Source organism: Alligator mississippiensis, chromosome 2 (genome assembly GCF_030867095.1).
Source record: "Alligator mississippiensis isolate rAllMis1 chromosome 2, rAllMis1, whole genome shotgun sequence".
In the NCBI taxonomy this organism is placed as follows: Eukaryota; Metazoa; Chordata; order Crocodylia; family Alligatoridae; genus Alligator; species Alligator mississippiensis.
The window spans coordinates 274,173,915-274,190,828 of NC_081825.1; the positions used below are offsets into that span (position 1 = coordinate 274,173,915).

The following is a 16,914-nucleotide window of genomic DNA, read 5'->3' on the forward strand; positions in this document are numbered from 1 at the left end:
GAAGTTATCCACTGCTTCTAGATGAGGAGGCTATATTTTTTAAGCAGCTAATTTGCTGAATGTGAGAGCCATTCAATACTGCCTGCTACAATCAGATATGATCTGTTTAGGAAATGGTAACCATTATGATTCTCTTCCTGGTATAATCCAACCTAAATGTTAATGCTGTATTTTTAAAATTACCGTTCAGGCCATATTTAAGGCTGAATAATGCTGCTACCAGATATACAAGTACAGGTCATCTACTTATTTACACCTAATATTAAATGACGTAAGGAGAAGTGATTGTACATGCATAAAATTGTAAAAAATGAAAGCGTTACTTTATCTAGATGCCTCACCTGCACTGTCACCATCAAAAATATACATATCCATCTTATGCTAGACTTTTCAAACATGTCCAGATAACACAACTTGCCTTCAGATGTTACACTTAGTCATGTTTTCAGAACAACTACAGTTTTGCCAACAGTATGAAGTGCTAGTTCTCCTTACCTCTTTAAAAAAAAAAAGAAGTTCACTAATATAAAACGTTCCATTCCAAAATAAATTAGCCTATTCAAAATTTCTCATGGCACTTTGCTTTGCCTGGAGAAGTAGAATGCTTAAGTGATCCTGCAAAAGCTAAAAGCCTTCAAGAAGGTCAGCAACCAAAGCCATAAACAATTGTGTAAAACAAGACAGAAGCCTACCATTCTGTAATGATTAGCTATATCCAGAGCTAGCCTAAGCCAACAATTAAAGAGGCAGTACCCAACCTTTAAAATATCTTGATATAACAAAGCTTGAGGAAAACCTTGTCTTCTGAGGAGAGGCTGATGGAACTGGGATTATTTAGTCTGGAGGAGAGAAGACTGAGAAGGGATTTAGCAGCAGCCTTCAACTACCTGAAGGTGGTTCCAAAGAGGATGGAGCTGGACTGTTATCAGTGGTGACAGATAAAAGAACAAGGAGCAATGGTCTCAAGTTGCAGCAAGGGAAGCTTAGGTTAGATATTAAGAAAAAAAGTTTCTCACAAGGAGGGTAGTAGAGCACTGAAACAGGTTATCCAAAGATCTTGTGTAATCTCCATTGTTGAAGGTTTTTAAGACCTGGCTAGACAAAGCCTTGGCTGGGATGATCTAGTTGGGGTTGGCCCTGCTTTGAGCAGGCGGTTAGATTAGAACTTCTGAGGTCTCTTCTGAGCCTAATTTTCTAGGATTCTATGGAAAAAAAGTTACTAGTCACTAATGTATTGGAGAATGGAAACTGGTAGTCCAAGGTAAATGCAATACAGGAGCTATGCTCCTAATATAAGTCTAGCTCCAATACACCCACCTACTGGCTGGCATTTAAGTAGGTACTATCTCTGGCCTGCACTTTAGGTCTGCATCTTTTCAATCCATCATTGATTACAAGTCACCTAAAAATTACCCCACTCAAGTTGCCAGATTTTCCCCATCCAGACACTTAGCAGTTGTAGAGACATCCTTCTTTTTTCTAATGCCCCTCTTCTTTTTGGAGGAGGGGGGGGTCCCCTTTCACCACAAAGAGCTCCAATGTCTGCCTTTACTTAGTAGCGGTTGCATGCGCAAGAGAAGACACCACTGCTGTCTGAAGCCTGGGATAAACAACGCTGATGATATACATTTGTTCTACCTATTTCTTTATCTTTAAAATAAAAGGGTAAATATTTTTTTTAATGCAAATTTACAAATCCTGCAGAAACAAATGTCTGACAATCCCATACTCACCAGAAAAAGCTGCCCAGTTACTACAGGTGAATGAACAAATGGATTGCTCAAGACCTGAACAGGCACCTCCCATGCAGAACTGTCACCCATTCTGCATGATTTTGAATACACGTTCTCCCACAGACATTTAGCCCAATAAGCTGAAAGTGTTCTTAATTTAAAGAGAATGTTAGTAATTTCTATTTGGGAAATTCTCCTATATGCTACCACAGAAAAATAGTCTTAGCTCAAACCTAAGGGGAAAAAAGAATTGGCAGATTGCCAAACCAGCAGGGTTGTCCAGTGGGTCTGAGCATATCCCACCCATCCAAGTCCTCTGACACTTCAGAGCCAGCAGTTCTCCCTTGAGGCTGCTCTGGACTCTTTCCTAGTACTCGCTTACAACTAGCAGAGAACAGAGGTCTTGGTCACAGGCACTGGGGAGAGTCCAAGAACACATCAGGGGGCTTGAATGATAAACACACTCAGTCCCAGCCTCCTAAGAACCCACTGCTGTAACAGCCCAAACGTCTCATGCTTTCATCATGTGGTCCAGTTCTGAACAAAAAATATTCTCTTCTAGACTACTATTTTTTTTTATTATATTGGAACACAGAACTGCTGTTTCATAAACAATTTCTCTAATGAAAGACAAAGATGCCTACAGATGATATTAAAATATGTAGTACTTTGATTTGGACAGAAACTTGGGACTGGAAAAGGTCTCTTGGTTCAGCCTTCTGCAGTTGCGTGTAAATATTAACTCTCCACTGCAAACCCTCACATTCAACTACACGGCACCATGTCAGAAAGACACTCTAACACGCCTCAGGTACAAGAGAAAAGAGGGCACTGCTAGTGTCCTGCTACAGCAATAACAAGGAAATAGTTGGTTAATGTGTGCTTGGAGGATCCTAGGAAAGGAACCAAGGCAAACCACCATTTGGACAGCCCTGCCCTAGGACATGGGATTAGACACCTTCTACGCTACAAGAGTTAACTTTATACTGCAACTTGGAGACTGAAGACAATTCACACGTGACATAACCAGCCTGTGAGTGCAAACTCCCTATCCTATCATACCAGCCCTGCTATAAAAACGTATCCAATTCTGGTCTCAGACAGATTCAGGTTCCTTGTCCTTGACTACTTTGCCTGGAAAGCCATGGAGAAAATTCTCACCTCATAACCTGTATCTTCTTCTAATTTCCAATCTAAGATTCATCCGTAGCCAATCTGTGGATATTTCACTTTGTTCCACAAATGTTTTTTCCAACCTAAAAAAACCTTTCCCAGAACTACTTACGAGCAACTGCTCATATTCAGGGATTCTGGTTTTCTCTGTTTAAAATTGTAAATTCTCTGATCAAACCCCCCCAAATTCTCTGGCTAAAACGACAACATCCATGATTAAAATGAAACACGGATATATGTGTGTGTGTTTCATTTTAATCATGGATGTTGTCGTTTTACCCAGAGAATTTGCAGGGTCTATGCACACACACACACACACACACACACCAGTTGAACACAACATTATATATTTACAATTTTAAAGCAATGTGGAAGCCTACCAGTGCCTCAATCATTATAGTGAAATACATTTTAATACCTATAACATTTTGGCATTTGATTTTGGGTTTGTTTTTTTTTTATCATGGAAGAAAAAACAGAGCTCCCCCTGCCCCCTTTGCTCACCAGAACATGGGTCCAGCTGCAGCTGTCTCCCTGTACTGCTTTGTGATGCTGAGCAGCCCTGATATGCTGGTGCCCTGCCCCTGCCATTTCCCCTCACTCCCTACCCACACCCCCACCAGCCCTGTTGGTGCCCCTCACTCCCTACCTGCAGGCCCCCATTCCCCTGTCCTGCAAAGGGGGCCTCCCTCGCTGCCAGGGCTACAGGGCCAGGGACCCAGGTCAGCAGTCCCCTGCCCCCTGCAGCAGTGCCCAACTTAAAGCTTGCTTCCACTCATGGAAGGCAGCAGCTGCTGCAGCCCTAGTGGGGAGTGAGAAGCCCAGCTCCCCCTCCCCCATGGAGAGCGAGGCTGGAGTGAAGCCCAACAGGGGAGCCCTTGGGCTCCCCACCCTGCTGCCCTGCCCCTGGGGCCCGGTGACCCAGCGAGCAGGACCCGGCCCGGCAGGACAGAGTGTGGTGGGGAAGCCACCAGCGCGAGACCTGCACTGCCATGGCAAGGCACCCCCTGCCCATCTGGCAGCAGCAAGGGGCACAACTCTGCGCTACTACCCTCACTGCTGCTGGGCAGGCAGGGGGCACCTCACCATGGCAGCACAGGGCTCACGGTGGCGGCATCAGATTTCCCTGCCCAGTACCACCCTGCCCTGCTGCACTGGGTCCCACCCACTGGAGAGTAGGGGCCCCAAGGGGAGGGCAGCATGGTGGGGAGTCCCGAGCCCACAGCCAGAAGCCCGCACCTACCCTATGCTCAAATCTGAAGAGTACATGCCCCCCATACCTCCCCCCAGGAGTGTACACAGCATCAGGGAGCCAGCCCATATCTCCCCCTCCCACCCAGCCCCTAGATGAGCTGCCTACAGCCCTGTCCTGCACCCTACCTGGGCCCTGTGGACGTGCATGCCCCAGGCCTCAAGCCCCATGCACCGCCCAGGCTGGGCAGCAGCAGCCCCAGTCCCAGCCCTCCCTCACTATGACAGTCTCAATACCTACCCTCCCCCCCGCCCCCCACAACTTACCAGTGGGAGCTGCTCTCCAGGCTGGTTGCTATGCACCTGTGTACGTGCGCACATGCACATTGTGCCCCTTCCTGATCTCCCTCCTCCCGCTCCCCCAGGCCCCTTGTAGGCTGGAACTCTGCCAGCCTGTAAGGAGCAACCTGCATTAACCTTCATGTTTCTTCTTCAAAAGAGAAGATCTGGGTTTTACTGTGTTTCTTTGTCGCAAACAGAAAACCCAGATCCCTAATCATATTGAACAGTAAGGCTAGGAAAAGATTTATGAATGTCACCCAATTTCAAAGCAACAAATGTCTTGTCCTTTTGAAGGTGCATGGATTATTACTGTGCACTCAGGAAGAAAACAGGAGAAAATATAAAATATTTTCTTCTGATGACTGACCCACTTCCTCTCCCTCTGCACATGTATCATTGCCACTTTTTCCTTTGTCACCTGGATATTCTTCCCAGGCACTCTGTCCTAGTTTTAACATGCTGCCACAAGGTCTCATCCTTTTTCCTTTAGAAATTCCTCTGTACTGAGGAGTGGCGGTTGCAGCTTTACTGGAACCTGTACTTCAGACAGCATCTTCTATTTCTTTTCCTCCTTTACCATTATAGCAGCCATTAGCAGTGGCAGCAAGCCTGTTTTTTCCTTCGTCTGCAGATGTTGTTAGTCATATATGCTCTTTGCAGTAAAAAGCATAAGTATTTGAAGATTTTTGCAGAAACACAGAAAGTCAGTATGCAACTAGCATACCTTGTTCAAGCTGCATCAAAATGTTCCACAGACCACATACGTCACCACCCATGGTTTGGTTATTGCCGAAATGGATTTAATAAAAAAACTATGAAAAGGAAAGGAGAAAAAAAACCTATTATTTTGCACACTGGTAAACAAACGTCAGGCATTACTTTTTGATTCCTGTTTAAATTGTGTACCCTTAAAAGAAAAAAAAAAAAAGAAAAAGATTCCTGGTTATTTGTCAGCTTTTCAGTCCAAAAGGTCCAGGATTCCTTTTCTAAGCTACCCAACAGCTTCAAAAGAAAACCAATCCCAGTATGTTTGCATCCAACACAAATACTTTCAACAGATATCCAAAAGAAAACAGACAAGTGTTCAAACTGCTTTAAGACACAGGAATAGATCCTACATAGTAATCTTTAAAAAAAGATCAGCTTAATATTCTGCCTACACATTTAGGTTAAATCTTTGCCATTTTCTACATAATTGGTTATTAGGAATTTTAAAGCAAATGTAAAGCTTTTGATGAATTTGTGCTAGCAAGAAACTCCTACAGAGTGTTTCTAAACTTAACAAGGCCACTGCCAATTTGATTTAAAAAGAAAGAGGGTGGGGGTGAGGTGGGGGGGAATAATTTCAGCAAATTCTTGCTTCTAACAGAGCAATCTTTGGATAATGTCGTGGCTTTTCTTTTCTTTTTTAAAAATACCTAAGGTTTGTTTTGGCTTCTTTGTTGATATTTATATATATTTATTAACAAGGGAGAAAATATGGGGGGTGGGGGGAAACAGCGCAAGTGATATTAAAGCATGCTTTCAAAAGACAGTCAAACTGAAAAGCAGGAAGGTATTTTTAAACAACCTACTTTTGTTTATGGTTGCTTACAGTTATAGCAGGTAAATTTTCAGACAAATCTGACCTAAAGAAAAATATAAACTGTTTGTAGACTTTTCTGTTTTCTACATATTTAAAAGAAATACTAACAGTTAATGGAAATGCAGTTATCTTGCTTGTTTTTCACTTTATTAACTGAAGTCTCACCTCCAGCACTCCATATTTTTGCTAGAAAACTACTTGAATATCCCTGAGAAAAGGGCTATAAAGCTCTCTCTCCCCTTAACACCCTTAGTTGAAGCCTTCCTTTCTTAAAAATGGCTCCTTACACATTGGGTTAGGAGACAGAAAAACAGTATCCTGGAAAAGCATTTTATAAAAATAAATAAATAAGATTAAAAAAAGAAAGAAAAAAAAAATCAGTCTCTTCAATTTGATTTAATTTGCATAACTCTAGCAGTTCAGCTGTTATTAGAGCAAGATCTTTTGGGGGCAGGGTAAAGTCCCAAATTTCCAATTAAAAGTACTAGTATTGATCAACACCCTGCCCGCATTGTTCAGAGCTTCTTTTATACATCAAACCATAGCCTCTTTTAATGCATTGTACATAACTGTAAAAACCGCCATAAAGGACTGCCCAGTAAGATGTACTATGTCTTTCCAAATGTAAGTGTTCAAGTTTTCCTACTGTGCTCATAGGAAAATGTACTTATTTTAAAATGATACCGAAAGTAGTCCATTGCTTTGAGGGTCAAGGACCAGTCAGCTCGGTTCCAAAACACGGTCCCATATTTGCAAGGATCAAGCACCCCTGGGTAGATTTAGAATTTTAAAAAAAGAGGGGCACAGATGGCAAGATGCATCATCACATAAAACCGCACATTTTTCTCCAAGTAAAAAATAAATTTAAAGCTTTACTAATATGCAAGGACCTAGGGCCGTATTATTTTGTTTAAGAATGAAGCAAAAACAAATATAACTTCATAGGAAGGAGTTAAAAAAAAATCTGCAGGGCTATGAAATAGGAGCTTCATTTCCAGGAGCAACTAACAGACAGCAGAATTGCAGAACAAATGCTGGCTTGATTGGTGGAACATCAAGAGCATTAAAAAGAAGAGGGGCATTAACATGTGGAATTAAGAGTTTAAAAGGGATCAGATAGAGTACAATGAACCCTGAAGTCAATTGACTCCTTCAGCACTGCCTGACTAGAAATGCTGCTGTTACTGCCAGGCAGTTAGTTTTAAAGCATTGGGTGAACCAGGAATCAAAGGAGGGTGCAAGTGCACCTGTGCTCTCTTCCCTGGATCCACCCATGCAAGCACCCAATGTCCAGAGGCTGAAACTTCTTAGGTGAGGAAGCAGAGCCAAAGGAAACATGTTGGCAACCATGACAATCACCCAATGGACTAAGGAAAAGCTGCCAGGAGCAGGGAGAATCCACTTGGAAAGCCCCTGAATCAGGGAAAACAACCTGATTTACCCACTGAATCTATGTTGAACCATTTAGAACTACTGGCAGATTATCAAGGCCACTAACCAAGGAAACCCTGAGGAAAAAGGGTCTTGCTGATCCAGACACTGATACAGTGTCAATTCTTCTTGGGATGGAGACCGCCAGCAACTTGAGGGGACTCTTCAAATGTAAACATTAAAAGTAAAGGTAAAATTAAGCTATGGGAAAGGTAGTCCTGTAAAACCCCCAAAGAAAACTAAATATTTCAGAGTTTCACAACACTTAATAACCCATACCCACCAGACCCACACATTTAACCAACTAAACATGTTTACATAGTATTTGAAATTCCAATAAGAATTTGCAAGTAAAGCTGGTGGGGCAAAAGTGGAACTTATCCCAGATTTAAAAAAAAAAGGGGGGGGGGGGGGCTAACAAAGGTTAAGAAAAAAGGAAGAGAGCTTTACAAACAAGTTTCATTTTTCAAAATTTAGTGTATAATTCATCCTTCCTAGGTGGAGAACCAAGTCCAAGGTGGTTGCATCATTTTGAGATGTATGCTGGGTCCCAAAACGTTGTTAATTTCATCATATTATGGAACAGTCTGAGAACCTATGATCAATGACATTCTCTTCCATGGAGTCCTGCTATGGGCAATTCATGGGTTACTGCTCCTGAAAAAGGATATCATGATCCTGAGAGGTCAAAGTTAATGCAGAACCTTTGTGAGCTTCAAAAGTAGTAAGGTAGCTGTTTCACCTGACACTTTCACTGAACCTAATGAATGTTTACATGTTTCTGTAAACAGAACTAATTAAAAACCAATCACTTAGCTCAAATGCAGCATTCAATTTGAATATGGGTCAGCAGCGGTAAAAACAGTTTCACTTTACATCATCTAAATATAAAACAGAGATACCTGAACAGGCAATATGAGATGTAAGACAGTCTGCAGCAATAAGGCTACAATCTCTGCAATGAGTCGGTCTAACTTACATACGACTTCCCATGCATGACAAACTTTGCCACTGTAATACAACACAAACACTTCTTAGATGTCTGTAATTTGTCTTTTCATTTGCTGTGACATTAAACTCTTCATTGCATCTGTAGATTACTATTGACCTTGCAGCTTTACAGAAAACAATCAAAACAGGTATTTAAAATGCCAGGTTCATCGGTGAAAAAGACCCCCTAATTTGTGGGCATTAGAAGTATCAGTATTGTGGGCAAGGGAAGGAACAGTATATTCCTAACTCTCTTCTGCAGCAGAATCAGTCCTGGTACCATAACTGGCAAATAACTGAGTCCTTATCTATAAGACTCAAACATCTTGTTAAGTGTTGCTATTTCTTAAAAAGGTTCCATGAGTCTCTCCCACTGGAAGAAAAAATACATTTTTAAAAAAATAGAAAATGCCTAGATTTGATATGCTTGGTTGTGAAAGAAACTAAGACAGTATGTCTTATTTGATTGTTGTTATCAGAATAGTCCACATTATAAAATTTTCTACTATGCAGTTTCATTCATTTACAGCTGAAACGCATAGTTAATTTGTTCCCAGAGAACAAGCCCCTGGAAAGACAGTATCAGTTTAAACCACTCAAATGCAAACTCCAAATATATCCTTCTAAAAACGCTAATTGGTAATACTACTGTACAACAGCAGCATCTTTTGTTCTCTCCTGTAAGGGAAACAGTGTCAAATGAGAGTAATCCAAGAGTAAGACACAGTATCTCAGATCTTGACAAATGATCTGATACACAGCTCAGAAGAGTCAAATACACAGCTCTGCTGCACCTGCTTCTCTCTGAGACATTGAAGGGTACTGTGGTACTGAAAAGCTTGTTCCTCCCAACTATACAGTTGGTCCAATAAAATATAGCACTCACAAAAATCCTTGCCTCAGAGCTTGACAGAAATCTACAGTATAACTAACATTCAAGGTCTTCTTATGGATGCATAATTTTTATTATTTGTCATTTTCCCTTCCTCCACTTGTATTTAGACAAAATGACTATTCCTGGCCAAAAAAGACTTAATTTGGAAAAAAAAAAAAAGAGGAAACTTTAAAAAGGCAAAATGAAACCCTTCCTACATTGTGCCTTCTCTGCCCTGACTACCCTACCCCCCCCCAACCTCCTTGCTTACAGTGGACTAGAATATGGGCATCTCCACCCCACGTTTCCTCAGACAATTCCTAGCACGACTACCTTACCTTGATTTTTTTTCTTGAATATTCTGTTCCCTCGTTTTGACATCCCTCTTTTTTGCCCTCTCCTTATTTTTCACTCATGTTATAAGGGCCAAATTAACCCTTTAGTGGGCCCTAGGCAAACAAAGTTGTGCGCTCTGGGCCAGTCAAGACCCCGCTCCCCACCCCAGCACTGCTACCTGCAGAGACCAGGGCTCTGAGCCACCACTAGGAAGCAGCCACAGAGGCAGCAAGACCAGCAGAGGAGAGGGGAAGAGAAGGGAAGGAGAGGGAAGGTGGACAGGGCCATTCACACTGCCAGTGCAGAGAAAAAGACAGGGGCCCCCTGCAGCTCAAGGCCCCAAGCATGTGCGATAGAGAATATTCTCTCTCTCTCTTATTGTTCCTCAACACATTTGATCTTAAACCCACCACCCGCCACTGTATTTTTGTAAAATAACAACATTTTTGCTAAACATCAAGCAGCAGAAGGAGCATAAGCCAATAGACAAACTTTATCCCTAGAGCTGAGACAACAACTGTTGATGCCAAATGCAGGGCAGGAAATGAGACAATGGTATGCCGGCATGCAGTCCACATGAAATGAAGTGTTTCAAACAAACAAAGAAAAAGCCCCACCTGTGCCTGAATGACCCCCAATGTGAATTCATAGATTTTATAGACATTAGGGCTGGAAGGGACCTCGGAAGATCATCGAGTCCAGCCCCCTGCCCAAAGGGCAGGAAGTCAGCTGGGGTCACAGGATCCCAGCAAGATAAGCATCCAGTATATCTGGATATACTGGATATTTTAATAAATATTTATTATTTTAATAAATGCAATTTTAAAACTTAAGGACTGACCACTGAAACAATGTTGAAAAAAAAGTGACAAATGATATTAAAATCACATTAAATTTAGTTTTGACATCTTCTAAAGGAATTTCAGAAGCAGCTTATCAAAATGTTTTATCCTTAAATGAAGTAAGGAATGAGATTCTCAGTTGGACACCATTCCTTATTTCATTTAAGGATAAAACATCTTGTTCTGATAAGGCTGACAAAAGCTCCTCTCTCTATTCCTATATTTTACGGAGCATTTAAAATGAAGTTTCTTTAGATTTTACCTCATACATGTAACCATAACAATCTACATTTAACAAAACCACAGTTCTCATAATAAATGTTCACACAACATACACATTCCACCTATTCCATGCTGCTCACTGAGCAATGACCAAACATTTGTAAACGAGAAATAAAAACCACCATTAATCGTCTAGTGTGTTCAAAATCACAAACCTCAACTGTTTTGTACTTTACATTTTTGCAGTTCTAACTGCTGTGGCAAATTAAGACCAAGAACAGCCTGATGTTAAAAAAGGCTCTCAATTAGTTGTATGCTGTTCATCATAAAAGTTATTTGTACAGTTTTGATTTCTTTATTAAATTAATGTTAAAGGCATCAAAGTAAAAAATAGCTCAACATCACAAACCAGCACTTGATTTCTAGCACAGACTACAGATATGAGATGCTAAGAGCCTAACCAGCGAGCCTAACAGGCTACAAGTGGCGCAGGGCAGGCCCACAAGCCTGGTCTATACTGTCTGCCTTGCCCCAACTGTCACAGCTGAGACACTGAAGCCTCTGCTCCCTAACCTGCTTGTGCCCATCAGTCTGGCAGGACAGAGGGCAGAGGAACAGACTTCCCAGGCCCCGCTATCCCTAGTCAGTACACCAAATGGGAGGAAAAGCCATGGTGGGAAGGTGGCTTTTTCCTCCACCTACTGCAGCCCAGTGAGCCAGGTGGGGATCAGCTCAGGCCCACCCCCTTCCCAGTCATCTGCCTCCAAGGAAGCGAGGGAATGCACCCCTCCCTCCCATCCAACACTGCCCCCCCCATCCAGGGTCTGCCCAGCACAGGTGTAAGCACCCACTGGGTTGGGGGGCTTTTCACCCTGCTACAGCTGGAACCAGACTGGAATCATCTCAGTCCCACCCCCTCCTCAGCTGTCCAACTTCAAGAGACAGACGGGAGGGATGGCAGGAGTGCCCTGCACCCCCCACACCCTCAGCCAAGGCCTACTGGTGTGGAGGGGCAGGAAGAAGGACCCACTGGGGGACTTTTCACACCACCCTGTAATGGCCGACAGCTGAGAGCCAGGCTGAGATTGCCCCAGCTCCACCCTTTCCCCAGCCACGGTCTGCCCAGCATGGGGGGCGGGGGGGCGGGGCCACGACAACGACAAACACACATCCACCAGAGGGGTTGCCGCAGCTCAAGGCCAGGCTCGGATCACCCCACCCCACCCCAGCCCTGCCCCTGCCCCAGACATCCATCTCTGGAGGTGAAGGGCAAGGGGTGGGAATGCACCCCCCCCCCACCCAGCCCAGCTGGTTTCTGCCTGGTGCAGGGAGGGAAAAGCACCCACCCGGGGGCTTTGCCCCCTCAAACTCGGAGCCAGGCTGGGATTGCCCCAGCCCCACCCCCTCCTCAGCAGTCTGCTCAGAGGCAGAGGCAAGGGCAATCCCAGCCCAGCTGAGCTGCGGGGGAGGGGAGGGGAGGGAGGGAGGGAAAGAGTGCATTCCCACCCCACCCAAGGGGGAGTGAAAAGACTCCACAGCAGGGTCTTTCCTCAAGCTGGGCATACACTGGCTGGGGGGGCTAGAGTGGACCAGGGGGTTCCTCTCCCCCTACCAGTGGTAAGGCTGGGGTGATCCCAGCCTGACTCTAGACTGGGGGGAGGCACAAAACCCCCCCAAGTGGGGGCTTTCCCCACACTAGGCAGACCCCAGATCAGCCATGGGGAGGGGGCAGTGCTGGCCTGGGGATCTGTTTACCCCACTTCAAAAAAGTGGGGGTAGGGGAGAGAGTGGCTGCTCGACACAAGCCCCCACCTGTTATCAACAGTGGACAGTAGAGCCAGCAGTCCAGCCTGGGCTATCCCTGAGCTGGGTTCACCAACCTTAGGAGCACCCCAGGCTCCTGGCCTGGGCCAGTGTACATTTCTGCCTGTCTTGGCCACCCAAACACTGAATGTCAGTTCAGTTTGATACTGATTCAAGCTATGCCGCTTTAAAAAGCTGCAAAAATTACTTTGATTTTGTTTAGATTTTTTTGAACTTCGGTACATAGCCTTTGTGATAGACTTTTTGGCCTCATCTGCGTCAAAATTCTGAGAGAAGGTTTAACCCAGCAAAAAATATTTATCTAAGCTCTTTAGGCTTCATCACCTAGGTCTGTTTTAGTCAAATTAGTCCTCTTCAGTTTTCCCACCTTTTTCTGGTGCACGTGCACATACACACTATTCTTCAAAATGGTTGTCCATTTTACTTTCTGGCCGCCCAAAATAACCCAACCAACCAACCAACCAAACTTTAAAATCAATAACTGGCAGGACCAGAGTGGTCCGCAGCCAAGAAAGGTGCACAACAAGGATGTGAACCTATCACCTCACCTATTCCAGATTGTAGTGTTGAGAATATTATCAAAAATTAAATTTTAGATTGAATGCATGAGTAAGTGAATGAATATCGTATCAAACATACCCAGTCTACTGAGAAAGCAGCCTTGAGAAGAACAAAGCAACCATCTACAAGAAGATAAGGAGCAAGCAGACACCTTGTCTCCCTGGTCTTAGGATGTTGTAAAACAAAAGTAACTCCTTACCATCCATCTTACCATCTGCATATCTAAGCCATGAGGTATGTGACTAGAGCCAGGTCAACAGCAACAAGGTAACTGGCTAAACGGGTTGTAAGGGGCACTGCAGTAAAGTCTGTCTAAACTAAGTATAAAAGGATAGTGAAGACCAGGCCCCAACAATGTTGTATGCCACCCACATCAACTCGGGAGAAAATTACCGGTGTCCCTCCCATAAGATCATCATGTCCAGAGGCACCACGACTGGCCATTGTGACTGAACCCAAGCACCAGTGGATTGGCCTGTGTGTAGGTGTGTGTGAGTTTGAATGGTTTTAGATAAAGAATTGCTTTTCCCCCACTTGATCCGTGTGTGTCACTCAATAGAGATCTTGGTTGCTGAACCCATGCATTGGTCTTTTGTCCAACACTAGCAGAGAGGGTAATGAGGGAAGTATTGTAATGGCCTAAAGATATGCACCAAGTTGATGAATAGTTTGAGGTATGCAGAAGATATCATCTTCATTGCCTTTATCATCTGAGGAATTACAGGATTTGGTTAAGAGGCAATATTTCTTACAGTGTTATCTTTTACTGAACCAACTATATATTAGTTGGGATCAGGTCAGGGAAGCTTTTGGAATGCAAGACATTCTTCCTCAGGTCTGAAGATCTGGTTAATAAATTGCATACAGTAAAGGGGGGGGGAGGAACGAGTACAGACTGTCAATTGATTTCTCAAAATACAAAAACAAATAGCCATAACAAAACAGTCATGATTTGATGATCCTGGAGAAGGAAAAACCTGAATGGATTAAACAGTTTTTTATACCTAGGCTCAGTTGGATTAAGGTAGTTCTTGCTATGCCTAATTTTCTTCAAATATTCTGTTTATATGAACTGTCCTGGTAAGCATATCAAGGACCTGGAAAAACAGAGGGGTCATCCTGAACAAAAGACTTCATATATAAGTCATATGTTATATGGATAGATGCCATGTTTGCAAAAGCTGGACCTTGAATAAGAGAAATTCAGAGACTAAGAGCATTTGAAATACGCTCCCTTATCAAAAACTCTAAGCACATCAAAAAAAAAATAAATGTGGGGGGGGGGAGTGGAGGGAAAGTGTTAGAGAAAACTGGCATAGCAGAATATTTTTTAATCACCTCAATTAAAAAGAAAAGTTAAAATGCTTTGGGCATGTGGTTAGAGAAAGGGATTTAATTCAAGGATGTGTGACAGGAAGGAGCAGAGCATGGATAAGATATGGACAAAACTGGGAATCAGTCACACAATAAGATTAGCAAATAAGTAACAACATTAGAGAGATCCTGCTTACCATAATAACCAACCTTGAAATAAGGGGAGTTGAACAACAACTTTAGATCTAAATAACCCATTTTTGGCATAGTTTTCCATTATACCAGATTCCAAGGAAATCCACTTGGGTTCTATGGAAACGATCAAAATTGATCCGTCTAAAATGTTGATGAAGAGGCAGTGAAATTCCAGTTGAAAAATTGGAATCCCAATGAAAAATGTCTAGGATTATTCCCATCTGGCTCTAACATGAGGTGGTTTTTTGCCCACAATATTCTACTGCCATGATGACAGGAACAATATTAATGACCAACATAAGTATTTTAGAGGTTCCAATCCCTTGCTGCTCTTGCATACTGGCAGTTTATTTCTATGCAACTTAATTATTACCAAATCCCTTGCCACCCAGGTGTGGTTTTCCAATAGAGTTCCTGTATCATTGTGTGGTCATCAGATGGAGATAGAAGCAAGATTAAGTTAAAAACATGCTTTTAGAGGAGACAAATACCCCTTTATTCCATAACTGAATGATTTCTGAGGTCTCTTTGTGAATGTAATAGCCACCAGATGGCTTTTGTTCTTTAATTTGATGACAAGATTGTTCTAAATCGAGTGCTGTGGAGGTGTTGAAACATGGAATTTTAATGTTTTGGAGAAGGAACCAACATTTTTGATACAGGCTATTTTATCACATTAAATACTTTAATAAACGTATGTGTATGGTTTACTAACAACCAATTTTCAGGAGACAGCTTTCAAATGCTCTTGCTCTACGAAAACCTCATACAGTAGTTTCCTTTTTTTCTTTTATCCTAGGTAGGGTGATTTGGCTCTGTAAAGACAACGCATTTCACAGGCTTCTTGGATTCGAGACGGTCTTTTTCAATACTCTAGAGAGCACTACCACCACCCTGGGTACTCCGTAAGCACAGGTGAAACAGAATTTCTCTCATTATTAGTGTAGCCATAAGTTCAGGATACCCCAAACGACCCCAATCAAAGCCTAAAGAGCATTTCTCAAATGGTTAAAAAAACAAAACAAAACAGGGAAATGTTCTGTCTGGAACAATCTCTCTTGACCCGTACCAAATAAAGAACAATAATTTTTACAAAGCTTAAGCATTAAATGTTTCAGCTCTCTCATAAGTAGAAATACAGAACTATAAAATGAGTGCCCATATGACAGAAAGAATAGGATTAAACTACTGGAGCGCCCTGGACATAGCACAGGTAGGACATGGCCTACCTTCCATAAAGGGGTAACAGACTGTGAACAGTACATACACCAGATAAGCCAAGAGTCAGGACAGGAGCCTGGACAGACCAACGGAAACCTCAAAGCATATGGGCCCTGCTTTGTAGGACTGACAGATCTGTGAAACCCATTAAAAAGTCTTTAGATTTCCTCCTATCCCACTTGAATCTAAGTAATCCAGTGTTATAGGAAGCATCTTTTGATCTGTCTTATCATTCAAGGCTGTCATTTCCTTGACTTCTGTATAGAGAATACCTGATGCTTGTTCAGCACTCACTGGCAGATTGAGTTGGCAGAAATGTCAGCCTCTTCCAAGACTAATGTTAGAAACATTCTTTGATCAGTTGTCAGAGACTACAACCAAAACCTCTCCTAAAGAGACAGCAGCACACTCTTATCCAGCCTTAAAACTTTTAAATGCATTCCAAAACCCAGTCTAGCATGGCAAAGGAAAGCAAAAACATCCAGACACAGCAAATTCTAACCTATGACATATGAACTGCCATGCTCTCAAAACAGACCCAGCCACAGGATGTGTGCACAATTATAAGTGAAGCCTCTAAACTAAGGTAGCACTGCCACCCTTGGACACACTACCAGTATTGCATCTTCCACTGAAATGATAACTGTTCAAAACACAAAAGCAGAGAAAAACAAATTCTTAGTCTTCATTAATTTTAGGAAGACAATCAATGAAAGATCAAAATAATATCCTAAAAGATAAATACTGCTATTCCCAATCTTTCTAGGAATTAGTGCTTAATTCTGCAGAAATAAAGTTTATGCTAAGGCACTTCAGTAGTTAGCAAGAGGGATGGTGAGTCAGGAGTATTCATGGTATATCTATATATAGATATAGATATAAAAATAAAAATGCATCATACTTTTCAGAAGTCAAATCCTACATTCCTAGCTGCCTACGTAGGGGTGTTATCAGAATTAACATGTTATAGGAGTTTCAAATACTCAAAATAAGCTAGTCATACAAAAAGTCATCATTATAATATTCTACTTATGAAGAGATTAACAGAAACTATCAGATTGAGGTTTAGTCCATATAAAA

General features: G+C 42.5%; 1 protein-coding gene across 2 annotated transcripts in view; it reads right to left on the reverse strand.

Moving 5' to 3' along the window:
- Window positions 1–16,914, reverse strand: part of TTC7B (tetratricopeptide repeat domain 7B) — a 266,729-nt gene that overhangs the window by 212,001 nt on the left and 37,814 nt on the right. The gene's annotated exons all lie outside the window — the stretch shown is intronic.